This window comes from Poecile atricapillus, chromosome 1 (genome assembly GCF_030490865.1).
Source record: "Poecile atricapillus isolate bPoeAtr1 chromosome 1, bPoeAtr1.hap1, whole genome shotgun sequence".
Classification (NCBI taxonomy): Eukaryota; Metazoa; Chordata; class Aves; order Passeriformes; family Paridae; genus Poecile; species Poecile atricapillus.
The window spans coordinates 93,839,771-93,857,464 of record NC_081249.1 but is presented as its reverse complement, the minus strand read 5'-3'; the positions used below and the strand labels follow the sequence as shown (position 1 = coordinate 93,857,464).

The window sequence follows — 17,694 nt, the reverse complement described above, 5'->3', positions numbered from 1 at the left end:
ATAAAAATTACCCCCAGAGAACACATGATGTAGGAGAACCAAAAAGACGTGCAGAATATTGAACACTGCAGGCCATACACAAATGGCTACGTTGTACACTCATAAATGAGTTTTGCAAGGTTTCTTTCTGTACAGCCACTAGATGTCCCTTTCTGCAAAGCCAATTGCTGAAAGTCTAAATGCTCATAACTGAAGGATATCAGAGAATTTGATTTTCTCTAGTGTCTTTTAAAATCACAGTATCTCAAAGCTCATTGCACAGTAATGACTACCATTTCTAGAAACACAGTGGTGATGAACCCATCACAGTTACTGCAACTCAGCAGTAGCTCAGCACCTCAGCACAGCATTCACCTGAAGCAAAACTGCCTAGGATACTGGAATCCAAGATTTTTTGGTAACTTACTGTGTATTCTTTCACAGGAATGACTAGCAGAGTGAAACCCAAAGGTTGTGTCTTGCTTTCATACTTAATGGGAATAGAGAATTATTGTTCTATATCCTTGAGAACTGGTGGGCTTGCTGAGACAGATACAGTATGAGTTTTTGCCTCAATCTTCTGCAGGAGAATTTAGAAAATTGTCTGGCAGAACACCTCACTGATGTCTCACTTAGACAAAATCAACTAGCTTGATATTTTTGCCTAGTTTGTCTTCCTGACAACATTCCCAAGCCTTGCATTGTGAAGAATGCACACTTTGAGAGACAGTGGTAAAGCTGGAGACATTGTACCTCATACAGAATATGGTGTCTTTATATTCTTATTATCAAAATCACAAGTGTTTCCCTAGCTGGGAGAACACCCCGGGCTAGGACAAAGATGTAGAAGTTAGGCTTGGTAGGTGGTCTTCCTGCTTCTGGAATTGCTTTTCTGTGTATCAGTAATTCAGCCACTAGTTCCTGGGAGCACAACAAACCTAATAAACTTCTGCTGCTGGAGACAAGCAGTATCATCTAGTCCTTACTCTCTTCCTCTACCATGTGTGGTTTTGGAAATCTTTAATACTTGGTCTCACACCAACTCTTGGATGGCCTCCTGTTTGTATCGAATGGATGCATTATGTTCTTCAGACATACTATTTTTCCTCATGTGGGAATAATTTACCTACACTATTTCTTCAGAAATTTCTCTACCATGTTTGCAAAAACAGCACTGTGGATTTTCCCTCCCTCTCCAGACAGACAGTCTATTATCTTTCTAGCAAGAGAGATTTCTTAGTATTTAACTTTTTGAAATGGATTACTCAACCCTTTCCTCTAACAAACAGGGAGAGCTATTAACCATTTTCCTCTTTACAGCACTCCCTCATAGACTGGAATGTGCCTCACTTTTTTTCTTTAGACCTGTCTTTTCTATAAAATACAAACTCAAAGTTTGTCTTTGAGTTATCTTTGAGACAAAGATGTCTCAAAGTCATCCTCATTGGTTATAGGTATTCTCCTCCTTATCTTCTTCCATCTTCTTTCCAGCTTGTCTTTCTTTCACTTAAAATGCAGCCCAAACATAGATAAAGTACTCTAGCTGAAGGAGGTGAATGAAGGAGTTGCCTGTATATCAATACCTATGATACTCTTTAAAGACCTCACAGAATAAATAACCCCAAGCAAAGCCCTGTTATGAAAACAGATCTTCCTGAAGAAAGATGTACGTGAGTAAAGAATCCTCCTGTGGGAATGAAGTTCTCAACTCTTTCATAAACACAACAGTTCAGTCAAAATACACCACGTCCATCATAACATGTGAAAGCTACTATAGGCTCACAATTTCCATAGGAAGTTCTCATTTCCATACTTTAGTGTCTTGTATTCCAAATTTTGCACCGTAACAACCGTGGGTGCTTTCTTCAGCTTCAATGACCTGATTTATCCCAACTGATAAAGGTTTATTTTCTGCTGTTATCAAGCTAGTTACTATAAAACTGGATTAACAGAGCAAAAATTCCTATCTAGTGTTTTCATACACAACATTAGTCCTGCATCAGCTTTCAACTCTCTGGGACCAATTTAGTGGAGTAACATTTCTTCCACTCAAGGAAGTGACCAGAATTCAAATGCTGAAAACCTGGCAATGTGTGACTTCTTAGTGCATCTCAAAGATGCTGCAGAAAGCAAATCAGCCACGCCTGCTCAGACTGATGCTTCTGAATATTTGGCCTCATTCTAAACAGGGGCCTGAAGAGGAAAAGCTTCTATGGAGTTTCAGGAACACAGAAGAACATTTGTATCCTCAGCGGGAGATCTGACCAGGAGTAGCCCTTGCTTTCTGTTGCTTTAAAGGTTTGCTGGAGTTTTCACCCAATCATCTGCTTGAACATCTTGAGAATCAGTATCTCCTTCTATAATATCTATCCAAAACAAACACCAGATGACACTACACAAATTGCCCTAACCCTACCAGATTGTTGTTAGAATCAAAATATGTAGCAGTCTACATTTAACAGGAAGTACTGTATTTTTACCAGCACAACATCTATTAATGTGTCAGTAATACACTCTATGGAAGAAAGAATCACTGCGTTCTGAAAGCTGTCAAACCTCTCTAAATTTTGTAGCTAATAACTATATTTGTTTGAAAGGCAGAAATGCATGCACACACAAACACAACCTTATCCTCCAAGGAGAAAACACACCAAGAAGATGGCAAATAAGAAAGAGTTTGTTTAAACTTTTTTTCAGGAGACTTTTTCTGCAGACTAGAGAATGATCAGCAAATTTCCTATGGATGATTTATTCAGTTAACTACCCTGTCCTTTTTAGCATTTACCGAATTATGAGATACCCATTTTAGATAAAACATTTTATGTTCTGTACATAAAATGGCTTCTATAACCAGTGGATATAAATCCCCAGTGTCAAGCACAAAAGCCTCTATTTCAGCCTCCAGGCCTGGGGGGCAGGCAGAGAATTACCTTCCTGGGGTTTGCCTGACACACCTCAGGAGGTGCCCGTTGGAACTAATCCTATTTGCTCTAAAAACCACAGGTGGTAACGTCTGTGCCTCAGCTTGCTCCACACCTAGGACAGGGACAGCATCATGCTTTGGTAATACTGCAGGACTGCCTGCCTCAAGGAATTGTTATAGACTGTTTTGTATCCTTGGACAGAGAATACTACAGAAGTATCAAGAATTAATCCCACAAGTCACTTCAAATTTTATTCTCCAGGCTTACAAAAAACCTAGTTTTCTTCTCAAAGTACTCTAATGCCTTAATTCTTCCATTCCTCTTTATGGTCAGCATAATACTTACAATTGTAAAACACCAGGTGAAAACTGGCTCCAATTCATACCAGTGTAGTGACCAAAGTCAGTGTTACAGCACACTCAGCTATTTTTACGTTAATTAAAGTTATTTTTAAGTTAATTGAGAAATATTACATTTTGAGCCAGGATATTTACTTTTCCCACTTTCAATCCAATTTGTATACTTGCTGTTTTAGAAATTCCAAAGACACTTCAAAGGTGCATAGGCAAAAACCTTTTTTTATTCCCAGGCACATATTTGGGGTCCAGTCAAATATACCTCCACGTTAAACAGTGGCACACATATACAGACTTGGATTATCTCAGTTCCTCACTCAGACCTTGTCTGCTGACTATCTACAGCCATGCCACTGTATCTCCATAGCACAGAAATGAACTGCATTGATTCGGGATACTTCTGTGGGTATCTACACCACCTCCAAGCAACATATATGACATTACAGAAGCAGCCCTGGAGCTGTCATCACAGCCAAATTAACAGGGATTTCAACAGGCTGTGGCCATATCACTTCAAGGGTGTTAATTCTTGTGCCCCAGTCAGTTGTAATCTATTTATGCTAGTGAAATGTAAATTTGCCAAATAGCATTTTAATGCACTTCTCTAAAATGTAAAGGGAAAAAACTTCACAACTGCCCTCTTAAACCTGGAAACAGAGAAAACAACGTCTCCACATGATGGCACCCTTTCCTAGGAAGAGAAATGATGCTGTGCTCATCCCCTCTTCAGCAGGGAACATTTTCATGTTTTACATGAAATCTGTTTCCACGGCACTCTCTTGTTCCCAGAGAGCTCATGCATGATCCTGCCAAGCCCCAGAATAGTCCAACTGTTTTAACTGGCTGTAAGTTTAAGGCACTTCGGCTCTTTAAAAATCTAGGTACATCTATTACTCGTCTTCCTTCGCAGTGCCAGGTGCTGTTACTTGGAGTGCATGTTTCACTGGTGGACTCACAGCGAGAGAGTCAGTGAGCAGTGAAAGGGGGAGATGGGCCAGCAAGGCTGGTGTGAGCACTCCCTACTCAAAAATAGATTAGGGGGATGCTTTTTGGGAAAAAAAAAATCTTTGGAAAATGTAGACAAATAAAGTGATTTGTTTTGCTATTCTATGGTCCTGATTAAAAGATTAGTCTAGTCCTTAAGAATACCTCCACCTGCTTTAAAGGCTTTTGTTTAAATCCTAATAGTGTGTTTCAGACTGAAACACCATAACAAAAGTGGATAAGGATTGATTTTGATTGTCTTGCTGTGGAGGTCTGTATAAACTTATATCCTCTCTCAGAAACCTTGTTTAGGGAGGAGAAGGGCCTGGGGTTGGAGGTGGGAGGGGTGTCTGGAGAAGGAATAAATTAGAAGGTTAATAGGTGCAAATACATTAAAACATGTCTCCAAAAGAGACAACTGCTATTCCATGAACTCCTTCATGTTTGCTCTGCATTGTTAGTTGTTCCCCCAGGCAGTAAGACAAGGAGAAAAAGCTAATCAACTGTTTTGTGGTTAAATACAGTAAGCCTGAAAGCTTGTGGGCTTTGGTTAAAAGGAAAATATAGATTAAAACCTCTTAAGGTAATTACCTGTTTAGAAGGTTTCCATTCAAACTAGAATCCTCTACAGAGAGTCTGTGTAGCAGTCTGTTAGGAAAAGGGTGCTGTCAGTTATGGTTGAGTTTTGTGGGAGAGCCTGTGGAAGAGCACTGCTTATTTCCTCCAAGATTCCAGAGAAAAGTCTTTCAGTGTAGGATGTTCTGGTCACAAAATTATTGTTGATGGGAGAAACAAGGACTGGTTGAAAAATTGTAAATGGCAGTCCTCAAGGCTGAGAAAACATTCTTTTCTCTCATCCAGTGCCTCTGTCTCAGCCCTGAGTAGAGGAAAGCTATCACATGAAAATGCTAGATCTTATTTGGTTATTTTTTCCATTTGTCTTCTTTATCTACTAGTGAAAGGGTAATTGTTAACTAGTACAACTGGGTGCTTTGGTGAATATTTCAACTTAGAAATATCGTGAGACACATATTCATCCTGTTTCGGACTGTGGCTTCTTTATTTTGAGTTTATGGGACAAATGTTCAGGCCTGCTTATAATTCAGATTTAAATATCAGTGGGAAACAGAACACGCTCATGTCTACAATACTGAACAGGAAATGTTTCTGTCCTCAGTAAGACCTCTGCAATCTCTGGGAACAGACTTATTTCCAAAATCACCTACTTAGCTTTGATAGGAATAGAAACGTATGGCAGAACACTTTAAACTTAATAAATCAAGGCAACAATCAAGAACACAGCATTCCTTGGTGGTTTGATACAATCAGATGGAACTCTAGCATTAAATGTACATTGTCAGTTCCAATGCTTCCCCCCACTCGCTGGGGAAAAGGCCCTGGAATTACACGTACTCACAAGCATTCAGACACCAACAGGTGATACTAATGTGGTGCATGGGAGTTATTTCTCAGGTCTGCCTTCCGGCACATTCTACCCCCTACTCATCCAAAACCACCAGAGATAGCATCTGGGAGTTTTACTTTTGAATACAGGAAATATGCCCTGTTTTGAAATGTAGCATAGGATCAAAGAACAAGGTATTCTTGTTAAAACTGACATGGTTGCCCACATAGGCATGAAACTATGAGAAGTCCCTTTCTCTGTTTTTATTTCCTGTATCATACCCCTTTTCACACAAAAATTGCTACTTTGTGGGTTTTTCCTCTATCTGTGTAACATCAATAAATTACACGTTATCACTCCTATCATCTAGTTATAAAGAGCCTTTCAAGATTTTTAATAGATGCACAATATTGCTACACTTACATTTTCACTGGTTAAGAATGTTAAGAATGCAGAAATAGCTGCTGTGAGATTACTCTTAATTTATACTACTTCCCTCTCGTGGGCTTTCAAGAAGCAGCGTTTCACTACATGTCACAGATGGATACAGAGTATGTACTGCACATCCCAGCCGGCAGAGATCCTTTCAGTGTTTAACACAACAAAGCTGAGATGAGTAGGGGTTCTAGGATTTGTTTATCTCTCTTTCATAGGTGCAGTTAATTCCTCAAGGAGGTATTTGCAGTGACAGTTTCTTGAATTCTTATTGTACTCTATTTCCTGAGTGGTAGGTACATAAGACTGGATCTCATGTTATGTTAGCCTGTGAATGACTCCATGGACAATGAAAACAGCCACAGAAAATATAAATGAAGAGATGGCACAATAGCATCCCCTCTAGAAACAACAGCACTTGGTGTCCTCGGGAATTCAAATGCACAGTGCCAGCCAGAACACGCCGCAGTGGTCTCCACGCACCGGAATGCCAGGAAAACAGCCTGATGCAAATGAAGTTTAGTGACATTCTGATGGCTTACAACTGACTCTCACCCATGGAGTAGATCAAACACCACATTTCTTGTGAACATGATTTTACCCCGCAACACCTCCTAGCACACTTTATAAACATTAGTAGGTGGTATTAAACAAGCCCTTGGTTTTATGTTTCAGGTTCTCTCCCACTACCATGATAAGGCTTCAGTTCAAAAAAAGGTTCAAATGAAAGAGCTCCCTTTGTTCAGTGGAGAACAATGAAAGAATTGTTTTGGTTTTCTCTAATTTGAATACTGGTTTGGCCATACCTTGTTCAGAAGTTACTGAGGGGGATCACAGCACAAAGATTACATGGCTACTCCACCACAGGTAAACAGAGGAGTAGAAAGTGACTATGGAAGCTTAGAGGAAAAGAACAAAAAGCTCCAATGCTAAACAGATCACAGTGGTCAAAAGGAGCAGGTGGGCAAGTATGTTTTTACACCTGTAACTCTGGAGTTGTGTAGCTGCAACAAACCAGACCAGTACTACACCAGCCAATGTTTCTCATTGCATAGAAGGTGTCTCCCTACAGCACAGAGGGGACTAACCATGAGAGATGTAACCACTGAGCTGCACAGCATTTTAACAACCCACAGCAGGACAAAAGCAAATGGAGATGCAGCTGCTTTCTTCAAGCAAGAGTCACCTGTCAAACACTGAAGTATTCCTCTGAAAACCATGTTAGGGAAATGGCACATTTGGTTTGCTCTTCTCACCCAATTAAGACAGAGGAGATGACAGCAGTAGCATGTATGGTTAAAGCATGAAATAACAATGATTGGCATGATTATGTTTGACATCCCTCAAGCAGATCGCAAAGTGACAGTTTTGGTATGTGCAACTTTGAGAAGAACAACTATTGAAAGGAAAAAAAGAAGAGGAAGTTAGTCAGAAAGGGTCTGAAAGGAAAAGATAAGGAAGTAAAATCCGTAAGAACAGCAGGGAGGTGGCCTTAATAATACTTTAATAGAGTCCATATGCATATCCAAGGACAACAAAAGAAAAATGAGGAAGTTGAAAATGCTACAATGGTTAAATAACAAGGTATAAGAGTTATTAAAGCTGAAAATTTATTCTTCCAAACATGGAAATCATGCCCAAGTGACATTAATAGAACTGAGCATAAACTGTAGCAGACTAGATGTAAAACAAAGATTAGGTAGGGCAAAGAGGAAATTTAAAGAAAAACTCACTAAAAGCATAAAGACAAATACTGTAATAAAACATTATTTAAACATATCAGACAGAGAAAGTTAACAGAACAATGATTGGTATCTGTGAAGTGCTGCAGACTATGTGGATTGATAGATTAGGCAGACAAGTAGTAGTGTCAGTGTGTTAACAAGACTACTATTTATGAAAGCAGTGAAGGTAATCAAGGAGGTTACAGAAACTCTACCATGGAATTGACATTATTGGTTCATTTTCAAGATGGAGTGTGATGGAAGAACGTAAGCCAGCTCAAGGCTGGAAGAGGAAAGCACTGTTCTGTAGACTTATAAAAAACCTCTAACTGAACCAAATGCAAACCCCACACAAAAAAACAAACAAAATCCCAAATATTGAAAAAAAGTACTAGAACATCTTGATTCATGGAATAGTGATAGGTATTTGTATATATTAATCAATCACTCATTTCATGAGTGAAGCAGCTGAAATATATTCAAAAGAAGGATTTACTGAAGACTATAAACATAAAGAACAGTAATTAAAGTCTTGGAGGGGACTGAATCTGAAGACACAACACCGTAAACTCAGAAACAGACTGCAGACATCTTAATGGACAGTTAGAGTGTCTCTCACTGGCTGCAGCATGACTTACAAAGAGAAACACTACAGCATTACCAACTCAAGTCACCTCAAGAATGGAAGCCATGGAACTGTAAAGAGCAGTAAGTCTTAAACCTTTTCCCTGATATTTAGAAAGGATAGATACACTGTAGAAATATCTTCAAGATGTCCCCTGAAATCATGGGAGTTAGGAGCATGCATGGCAGTTTTAAACCAAAGCTGAGACTATGCATGTTATCAGTGATGGTTCTCTAAATGGAAGAGCAGTGAGAAAAGCACTGAACACCACAACCTAACACCAAGACAGTATTACAGGGGCATCAAATAACAGAACCAACATTTAGGATAATTTGACAAATTTTTAAAGGCATCCATGTGTTACAAATATAAGTGATTTATGCATCAGTGAAAGTTGGGCTCCACAGTTGCTTCTGAAAACATACTCACTGACTCTGTAACTGAAGTACCATATGCTATTAGTTATTTCTCAAGAGACGAAAAGCCCAAGAGACCAACCTGACAAAACTCACTTAGTTTTAGCACTGATTAGAATACAGAGACCAGTTCCCACCACTAGTACAATTTTCACTGCCAGTTCTTCAGTGTATTGTGATGGCTTTTTCAAGAGGCAGGATGAGTTCAGCTTATAGTTTTGCATACCTCTACTTGCACCTCCTTTTGTCTCTACACAATTCAAGCAACACACATCTGCTTCTATAAAACCACAAGTTATTCCTGACTGATATTTCTTTGATAATTTTACAAACAAAAATACAAGTGCACGGGACATAGAAATCACTTACAACTACTAAAAAGAGAAGCCGTTACTAAACAAAATTTCAAATGTTCTGCAAGATGAAAGTAAAATTAAATCTTGTGACATCAGTATTTGAGAACTATGGATATCCTCGCTTTCAGTTTAGCTTTCTACAGAAAAGGCCTGTATAATTATTATTATATCATCTAAAATAGATATCTAAACATACATCATTTCTTAGATCACCAAAAACAATCTAAAAATACTCAGCATTAGCTAAGACATGCCATACATAGATTAGCAAAAATACAGCTGAAATTACTATTGACATACTGCCTGACTCTCTAAACAAGGAAGCTGATAGAATCAGGGTGCTCCTTGTCCTCACTGAAAGTGAAGACTATTTGAAAGCTCCAGAGCAGTTCCTAGGGAATCACAGCCACAAATTTCCAGGGAGAGGGGGAAGACCATCAGGGCATGTAACCATTCTCTTCCTGCCACAGAATCTCGAAGAGAAACACAGGAAATGTGAAAGGTAAAGATGAGGCCAAACCACCTTCAGATCTTTGCCCCAGGCAAATCAAACTGTCAGATTCATGGGAAGGGAATGGTGGGTCCCTCTAGCTGCTCAAGAAAATAAAACCCCAGAGTTTCCATATTCACTCTCAATGCTCTGTGGAGTTCAGGAATCTTGTGAGGCTCCTACTCTGTCTTTCCCTGTCATGTTGGAAGGCTAAGAAGCTACAAAAATCATCACTTAAAAGAAAAAAAAGCAAATACTCTGCTTCAAAGCTCTTGCCCTGTGAAAGCTGAAAAATGCTGGAATTAGACCAAGTCAGTCATGGTACTTGAACATGTAGGGGCAAAGAGTTCAGATGTGGTCTATCACTGACAGTGTTTATAAAGTGCATTCTATTTAATGCAAAAAAACCTCCCCAGTCCTTTGCTAAAACATAACTTTATAAAGTCCTTCTTTATTTCGACAACCTGCTAATGATTGTTTAACGGATTTTTTTAAAAAAAATATTCATGCCTTATTTTTCTTCTCAACTCATTCCTTACCAGAATCTCAGGTCTCTGCAAGAATTCTGTGTTCTCTAAAATCATAAATACTACTTCAGAAGTTTTTCCAGTGATTGTCCAACCTGCCTCAGTCCCATGGAAACTCTTTGCAAAGATGTTGCTTTTGTCTTGTCTGGAACAAATTCCTTCACAGATGGACCATCCAATGTCTAAGAATAACTCTTTTAACTATCAATAGAGACAAAGAGATTCAGTTGCACTGTTCCCGTGGGATTCCTTTGAGTTTGGACACATCTGTTAAGATGCATACATCAGAGCCTGAATGAAGTTTTTGTCTGATTGTATCTTTGAGAACTCGTGAAAGTTTCTGCCAAAGTGATCTTATCTCTTGGCACTTGCAAAACATATACAGTTATAGATGCTTTCTGAAAGGCTCCTGAAATAAGTGGCCTATGCAGACCAAACCAGTTTAAATACAGCCAGGTCCTGATGACCTTCTTCCACTCACTGAAATCTTTAGAAATTTTACCTGAGGCTGTTCAGCCTTTGAACTACAACCTCATTATGCACTTTACGTATTCTCTATCCACAAGCAAGGAAATATGTGAAAAAAATGCAAGTAGCAGAAATCTCATTGCTTTCCTTTGCTTTTTTATAACCTTTCCAGAACCTGTGCTTGTCCTGGCACGAGCACCTTTCTTCTGGGTAAGCAGATAGATCTGTTTGTGACAGCTGAGTAGCTAGAGGTATAACTCAGCAGTCTATCAGCTCACTCTATCACTTAATTCCAAATTAACTCAAAGTGTTTTTTATATGCTAGGCCCTCCATGAAAACAGTTACCTCAGGAAGCACCTCTTCCTCTGACTTGTTTCTCCAATTGTATTGCATGAGTCAGCATTTCCCAAGACTAAAAGAGATGGGACAGGAACACAGTGCATCCTGTGTTCTGGATTTAGCTTCAAGGATTCATCTGTGCTGGAAACACAGTGTTCAAACCCAGAAATCTAGGACCCAGTCCTGCAAATTTGAAGAATAATGCAATTTCATTTGGAATAAGTGTCACTAGAAGTAGCATGTAGAACATACTATGCTACAGAATGAAACCCTAAATTATGTTGTGCATCACATATGACTTTATCCAGGTTTTTTCTTTTTTGCTAAGCATTCATATCAGTAAGACTGGCATTCAGGCTATTGCTTTAGGCTTTCTTCACCTCTGCCTTTTACAGCTGAGGAGCAGATGGCTATCACAGAGTTTTTATTTCCCATGCTTGGAAAAAAAATTTGATCTGAATCATTCCAAAAGCACCCTGATATTTTAAAGTAGATTGGCTTCTGAACATTTCTCATAATAGTAAATATGTGGTGGTGTTTTCTGCCAAGCGCTAGTGACTATGCATGCAAAATGGTCAGTGAAAATTTCAAACTGATTTGAATAGGTGGTCCATAAAATCCAAGCCTTTTTTTCCCCAGATACTTGACCGAGGCCTTATGAAACCATCTGTACATCTGTGCATTTTCCCAAGAATTGATATACCCTACCATGCTGACTCTTTCTGGGTGTTTCTGGTATTTTCAGAGAAAATTCCTCCCAAACTTCCTGTCTAACTCTAGTTTTTAAGTATTTTTGTATGATTTGCCATCCACTAGAAAACTCCCCAGCAGAGTGAAGAATGTCCTTTGAAAATGAAGTATCTGCCCAGCTGTGGGGGTACAGGCAGTAGTATGCTCTGGGAAAGGGAGGAAAAGCAATATTGTGCTGCCTACAGGTAGGGGGAAGGACAGAAAGGCTTGCTGGCCCAAAGAAGAAAAGCATCACCATGGGTCCAAAAGTTGAGAGGAAGAAAGATGTGGCAATGTAGCTCTGAGAGGAAGGGATGAAAGGGACATAGAAAGAGATTCTAGAGGGAAAATAATCAATCCAAAAGACAGGGCACATCAGAGGCATGGCAAAAGTATTTGTAACTGCAGGGAAACCCATTTTTAATGTTGGGAGCCACAAAAATCAATCTTTTATGTCCTTGAACATATTCCAGCACTAAGGATTGAGGCAATATTAAAAAAGAATACCACAAAACACGGTAGAAAGCTACAGTAAATATGCAGTAAATACTCATCATGCCTCATTTTAGTTCATGTGGGTTCTTGCTGTTTTGCAAGGGCATGCCAAACACTAATTTTATGCATACCACCCATAACAAATACAGCCTGATAAAGGTCATAACCCATCATAAAAAACTGTGAGATTTTCTATTGGTTTCAAAGTACATGGAATCAGCTAACAGAGATCAATACCAAGGCAGGTCTTACCATTTCCTGAATTTTTGCAGGACTCTAGCTATATTTTGGGAACTAAATTTCAACAATTCACAAAATAGGACAGTGTCAATGCTGAAATTACTATTAAACCCATTTTCTGAGAAAAATCCCCCACACTTTCAGTGTGAAAGGAGCATCTAACCTGGGATGGCAGTTTATTCCTATTTATAGAATAATACAATTGTTTGGGTTGGAAAAGGCTTTTGACATCAAATGGAAGGTGACTTGGGGACATTAAAAACTTAGGGGTCTAAAAGACACTGCACTGAACAGGTAGAGCATAAAGAGCTGCAAGCTCCACCTTCCCCTGCTGCCCTCTGCCAATATTCCTCACCCTGAACTTGGCCACCTCAGAAAGCAAAAGCAGGAGTTCATTCTCCAAGTTCCCTACAATCCCTGCTGGCCTCTGTCCTAAGGTTGCTTTCATGGGTTTCCATTTGTACTGTCAAAAAAAATCAGTGTGAGGTTTCAAATCCCATTTACTAATGAACTCTTTCATCTTTGTGAATGGGATAAAGGGATTCTTTGTTTGAAAATAAGGATTATTTTTTTCTTGTTGTTCTTCTCATTTTTTGCATCTTTTCACAAGCTTTTTGTTTTCAGAAAACATTACAAGACAAAACTGCACCCCGGTTTTAACAAAGAGCCTGACATTTCCAATTTGAAGAGAATTCTTGTATATACTAAATTGCATGCTGCCTGCTGCTCAATTGTTTCACACCTCTTTCTTCTCCCCAAATCATCAGGTGAGATTTAGGAAAGTCTCCCCAATGTTTACCAGCTCTATTAAAATCAAGATCTCTAGCAGAAGCTCATAATGAATAAAGTCAGAAGCCAACAGGAATGAATTGCAGCTAAAGTGATTTTGATAGTGATGATCCCTATAACCTGACTGCTTCCAAGCCTGGCCCTGAGGCAGAATTTTTAAATTAAAAAAGAAAAGGATACACATACTTTTTAATCTGTTTTTTTATTGTCATGCCCTGATTTTTTTTTTATAGGCTTTTGCAAAGTCTGGTTGACTTCTGAGCTGTTGAAACCTGGTGTCATCATCCTTCTCCTTTTTCCCTCCTCTTGTAAATTTTACAACATCCTAAACCACCGCAGAAGAGGTAAACTATGTATTCTAAAACTAGTAAGTGATGAGATTCACATTATCCTGCACATTTTTGCCCAAGAAACTTCCAGGCAAGGACCTCTGTGAAATGCCGATGTTTTGAAGAGCCGGCAAGGTAAGATGACTTTCCAAAATCCAATTGTAATAATTCCCTCCCTTATTTTTGTATTTTTTGGCAAAAATGGAGAAGAACATTTTCTAAAGGTCAGTTAACCCATGCTGAGTAATCTGACAGTGAATGCCCTGAAAACAAGGGCTTTAAAGCTGGTACAACCGCATAGGTCTACAAAGATTTTTCCAGACTCTCACAGACTGATCTGCTCCACAAAACACTCCCCTTTCTTTGTGGAAACTTTACAGTCCTGGGCCTCAAAGCCAGACACTTGTTTTCAGCACAGGCTGAAACTCCCCAGTCAGGAGATACGGTTGGGTAATGAGAAGCATGTGACTACCTAGAGAGAAGCAACAGTTCTAGCTGGACAGGGACATGCTTGAGGGGTCTTCCCTTTTTAATTTGTAATAAGCAGCAACCTGACCTAACAACACACTCTCAGCTTTCTCTGGCTGATTGCATTATCACAACCTTGACACAAAAATGTTCTGCTTTAGATGTAATTCGGAAAGAAGGCAAAAGGTAAGCCCTGGGGAGGTCCTGCTTATGACATTATGGGAAGAGCATCCAACTGGAAAAGCTGGTGCACAGTAAGGGAGGTGTTTTCAAGAACCCCAGCAGCATGTTGGTGTACTCACAATCAGATGACCCTGTGTGTGCGTGCAGGTTTGTTGGTGAATGTGGAGAGTGGATGAGGGCCGGGCTCAGAGAAGGAACAGCTTCAAGGTTCAGGCGGGGAAGGCCCGGCTTGGCGCTGCATGCACCCGTCTGAGTAATCTCATTCTCCTCAGACGCCTTCTGGTTTTCAGCTGTCTTGGGTTTCTTCCTGAAAATAAACAAAGAGACCTTTGAAGAGACTGACTGCATATTTGGGAAAAGGCATTTTTAGAATCTGTTAAAGATAACTTTCTTCCCCCACCACCACCCCCCTCTCGCCTCTCTTTTCCCTTACAGGGAAGGAGGCAGAGAAGACTTTCCTCCATACTTGTTTGGAAACAAGCTGCTCCTTGTTTTGACTCTGATGCAATGACCCTGAGACTGTGTTACAGCAAATAGGCCAAGCACGAAGCTCCTTATTCTGCCCCTACTGATGACATATAAAATGAAACTCGTCCCAGTAGTTTAGACAGTCAGAGCGCCGTTTGACAAATATTAACCAAGGCTGTAGCATTCTGAATAGACAGAGTTATACAGAAATATAATGGAATTGTCTGAAAAGCAAACAAATATGCAAGCTTCCAGTTCAAAACCAATCAGTGCAGAGAGCTGCTTTGTAGGGAAAAGCACTGAGGCAATTTTGAGATGCAGAGATCATCTAAGTAAAGCATTAAGACTTGGAACCTGAAACAACTCTCTATGAGCACATGAGCTCTCAGCACCTCCCTCCATCCAGGACCTCTAAGGAATTAAGCCTCAGTGGTACATCAAGCAGGTAGTCAGTCACCACCTTAATTTCATGGCCGGAGAAGGTGAGGCACCAGGCAAAGTAGCAAATTTTGAATTACACAATGAGCACTCCGAACAGGGCAGCGAGCACCCATGCCACTGTCCCTCTCTTATAAATGAAAAGCTAGACTTGCCAATACATCAAGCAATATAGCCAATTTATGAATTTGTTCGATAAAAGGGTGAGCAATGACAGCACTGGATGCGCAGGGGTCTCTGCCCCAAGCAACGCCAATTCAGGTCTTGGAACGGTAGTCTCTAATACCATTCCAGGCACTTCACTTCCTCAAATTTTCAGTTATTTTCTACTTGCTTTTCTTCATAATCAGCAGTTGTGGTTTTTGAAGATCTGTTGGGCAGGTGGTCTGAGATGGTCTTCTGATATCTCTCCAGCCTCCTGTTCTTCTTTTAAAATACCTTTTTTCCACTAGCATTATTTTGGTTATACAGTTTGTTTAAGCAAGCATATATATTCTGTTTGTCAGCATACATTTTGCAAGCCTTCTTTCAATCATTTCACAACCTAAAGCTAGCATGTCTAAAAAATATCTTCATAGGGCCTCTTCTTCAGTTATTACAAAACCCAAAGTCAGCATGTTTCAAAATCCCCTTGTAGAGCCTCTCAGCTCATGTTAGTCCTACTTCCCCTTTTTAAATGATTACAAATTCTTCCATACTCAAAAAAAAACAATTTATAGCTTGTACAAAGGATAGTTTGAAACTTATATTACAAGGTAGTTTAAAGCTTATATTAATTACTTGCAAGTAATTACAATTTTGTTGTTAAAACAAATTGTTTTCCAAAAGTTTGCTGTTACATAGTTACCTTGTTAAACCCTACTTCCATGCCTTACTTTAGCTGATTCTTAAAACTCTTCTTTATAATTAATCCCACGGTCTCTGTCCGCATTGCCCGCAGACACACATACATAGGTGGGCGCTATTCGATTGACACGAATCACAGCCTGATTTCTCACAGGATGCAGCCTCCGGAGGGACAGTGCTGCCCTGGCCCAGGATGCGGCTGGGGCCCCCGGCAAACATCGGCTGCTGCCGCCGCTCGCCGGGGGGAGAACCGTGGTCACTCTCGCTGGAGAGCAGCAGGAACCGAGCAGGCTGAAGCCATCTCGGTTATCCCCTGCCAACATCCGAGCAGCGCCGGGGCACCCCGGGAGCACGTCCTGCCTCCCGAGCCCTTCCGACAGGCCGGGACTCTCCTCACGGAGCGCCAGGGCAGGAGCCGCTTCTCCCCGCGCGCCTCTGCCCTCCCGCGTCCCGGCCGCGCCGGGGCCTGAGGGCCGCGCCGGCCTCGCCATTCTATCGGCCACGGCACAGCGCGGAGAGCGCCGTTCCCGCGGGGGGCGAGCAGGGCACAGCGGGCCGGCCGCTTACATAAAGGCCTTACATAAGGGCGGCACGCCCGGCCGGGGGCAGGGCCCGACCCGCTGCCATTGCCTGCGGCCGCCGCCGGGAGACAGCACCGCACGGCCCGGCCCGGCCCCAGGAGCAGCGCGGAGAAGAACAACTGCAGCTAGAATGAAAATGTAGCTTAAACGGGCCAGAAAGAAAGAAAACAAGTCATCTCGCCAGCCTTCCTCCCGTAAAGCCCCCTCCAGGAGGTGGTGGGCATGGAAGGGATGCCCTGGGCCGGCCGAGGGGCACAAGAGGCGCCCGGTGGCAGCAGGCGGGGAGCTGAGCCCTGCGGGTGAACCTCGGCCAGCGAGGGGACCGCACTGATAACCCCGCTGCTTCTGGCAGCCCTGGTGCGTTTCGGATTACCGCGACTAGAAATCTCCACGCCACGGGATGGGCAGATGGTATGGCTGCCGTAAACGATAGCTTTTATGTGGGCACTTGTATTTTAAAGTACACGGACTGCATATGTTTTGTTTGTAACAGTCCGCATGGATCTTCGGCATGATCCAAACAAACTCTGGCACACCTCCACACACCTCATTTCCAGATCCGTGGACATTCCCACGTGCAACCAGCATGCACTGGGGACTGCAGGAAATCTGTGCATAAACCAGTGGGTTTTTACAAGCATTGCTACCCAAACAGCTTTCTGATAGAAAGACTTTTTGGGCCAGGGAGCAAAGGCTGTACGTAGGCTTGGACTCTGGATGCACAGGGCAATGAAATTCCTTGTACCTGGGAGCTGAACTGCTGTATTTAAGGTCTGTTTTCAGCTCAGAGTCAGCCCAAGTTACATGCTTGGAATACAGCCTCTGACTCCAGGTCTATCCACACACAAAGCTGCCTACCCTGCTCAGAAGACTGCTGTTATTTGCAGAGTGGGGGCTTAGTCTGAGTAAACAAGACTTGTCAGTCAACTAGCACAGCCATAGTTCTGTTGTTAAACCAAGCACTGACTCATGTTTAATCCTGTGGCTGATCCTGCCTGTGCCTCCCAGGCCTTCAAAACTCATTAGAGGGACAGGTTAAAAAATACTACAGCAACAGGTAGTGACACCAAGGATGATGTGCAAAGCATCCCCTGCTTCT

General features: G+C 41.3%; 1 protein-coding gene across 26 annotated transcripts in view; it reads right to left on the bottom strand.

Annotated features, from left to right (window-relative positions):
- ZBTB20 (zinc finger and BTB domain containing 20) overlaps positions 1–17,694 on the bottom strand; it is a 473,996-nt gene that overhangs the window by 12,603 nt on the left and 443,699 nt on the right. For all 26 annotated transcript variants that reach the window (XM_058829852.1, XM_058829841.1, XM_058829861.1 and 23 more), the window contains one exon: positions 14,382–14,569. The gene's annotated coding sequence lies outside the window, so the exon portion shown is untranslated. The remainder of the gene's footprint in view (positions 1–14,381; positions 14,570–17,694) is intronic.